Source organism: Cetorhinus maximus, chromosome 12, assembly GCF_964194155.1.
Source record: "Cetorhinus maximus chromosome 12, sCetMax3.hap1.1, whole genome shotgun sequence".
Classification (NCBI taxonomy): Eukaryota; Metazoa; Chordata; class Chondrichthyes; order Lamniformes; family Cetorhinidae; genus Cetorhinus; species Cetorhinus maximus.
This window is the reverse complement of record NC_135890.1, coordinates 97537259-97538971: the sequence shown is the minus strand read 5'-3', so window position 1 is coordinate 97538971 and position 1713 is coordinate 97537259. Positions and strand designations below refer to the sequence as shown.

General features: G+C 51.3%; 1 protein-coding gene across 1 annotated transcript in view; it reads left to right on the top strand.

Moving 5' to 3' along the window:
• The first annotated feature begins 559 nt into the window (after window positions 1-559).
• hvcn1 (hydrogen voltage-gated channel 1) overlaps window positions 560-1713 on the top strand; it is a 16518-nt gene continuing 15364 nt past the window's right edge. Inside the window, exon 1 of the mRNA XM_078552878.1 lies at window positions 560-662. The gene's annotated coding sequence lies outside the window, so the exon portion shown is untranslated. The remainder of the gene's footprint in view (window positions 663-1713) is intronic.

The following is a 1713-nucleotide window of genomic DNA, read 5'->3' as shown; positions in this document are numbered from 1 at the left end:
AAGAGGACAAAAAAGGAAAATTGGCAAAAGTGCAGTTAATACCGTCTTCTGAAAGTAGGATTGTTTACATTGGCCCAAATTTGGGAGAGCACCATACTTGTTAAACTGCACTGAAGTTTGAAGAAAAAAATGACTCCTAAAAGTGACTGTTCATTCGAGGACCACTCATTTAGGTGGTGCATTCACTCATTTTGGTTTAACACTCCCAAACTTCCTAACGTGAGTCCACATTTACAAACAAACCAGCTTTGTAATGACTGTAATTGCTGAGGAGGAAAACCTCAGTCATGTTGACCAGCCGCGCAGAGAGAGAGGGACACTCCACTTCACTTCACTCCAGCTGGTCCAAGAAACTTCACTCCAGGGACTGGAAATAGCAAGTAGTCTCCCAGGGCTTCCCCCTCCCACCTACCTAGCGCGAAACGTTTCATGCGGGAGAAGTCTCGCCAGAGAGTCAGCACAAAAGGAACAGTTAAAACCAAACTTCCAGGTTGGAGAATCCATCCAGGAACAGTCGGGAAAAAGCGGAAGGAAACGATCCCGAGTTCGGGAAAAACGTGAACAGGATTCGGGTCAAAGTGCATTTGACAATCGAAGAAGATTTTCCAACCAAGAAAAGGCACAAGAAGATCCCTCTCTCCTTTTCCAAGACAGTTATCCCTGTAAGTACCTGGCGAACAACTTTTGAGTTTCGGGAGCTTCTTTAATCGGTTTAAGTCAGTCATGTTTATTTTAATAAGAGTTTTTAAATCCGTTACTTTTGATGTTGGACTTACCGCTTCTTGCGGTGCAAAGACAAAAGCGAATTAAGTTTCAGGGCGAGCAGATTTAACAGTGAAGGTTTAGACCCCGAGCGGTAGGGCCAGCCCGTAGTTAAGGAAATGGGCTTTTCGGTATTAATGTGGTTTGGAATAAAGGAGGAGATCACGAGCTCTCCGGCAGATCACATGAACATCACATTAAACAGCGAAAGAAAGCACCGAGGACTGATTGTGGTATATATTGTACTGCAGGTGGCTGTTCTGCACATGTAACCTAGACAATGAATATTGACTATAATGATGAAATAATGAATAATGAATACCAGACCTGCTGAGTTTTTCCAGCATTTTCAGTTCTTGGTCCAAAAACATGAGTTGTCCGAAAACTGTACACTTTTACAATGTTTAATTCATCAACTTTCATTGACTTCTTTCAGCAGTTGACACTTGGATCAATGATCAGGAGCCAGAGTCCTGGTTGATTTCTCTCCCTCCCTCCCTCCCCCCCCCTCTCCCTCCCTCCCTCCCCCCCTCTCTCCCTCCCCCCTCCCCCCCCCTCTCCCTCCCCCCCTCCCCCCCCCTCTCCCTCCCCCCCTCCCCCCCCTCTCCCTCCCCCCCTCTCCCTCCCTCCTCTCCCCTCCTCCCTCTCCCTCCCTCCTCCCTCTCCCTCCCTCTCCCCCTCTCCCTCCCTCCCTCTCCCCCCCTCTCCCCTCCCTCCCTCTCCCCCTCCCTCCTCCCTCTCTCTCCCCTCCCTCCCTCCCTCTCTCTCCCCCTCCCTCCCTCCCTCTCTCTCCCCCTCCCTCCCTCCCTCTCTCTCCCCCTCCCTCCCTCCCCTCTCTCCCTCCCCCCTCCCTCCCTCCCTCTCTCTCCCCCTCCCTCCCTCCCTCCCTCTCTCTCTCCCTCCCTCCCTCCCTCTCTCCCTCTCCCCTCCCTCCCTCCCTCTCTCTCCCCC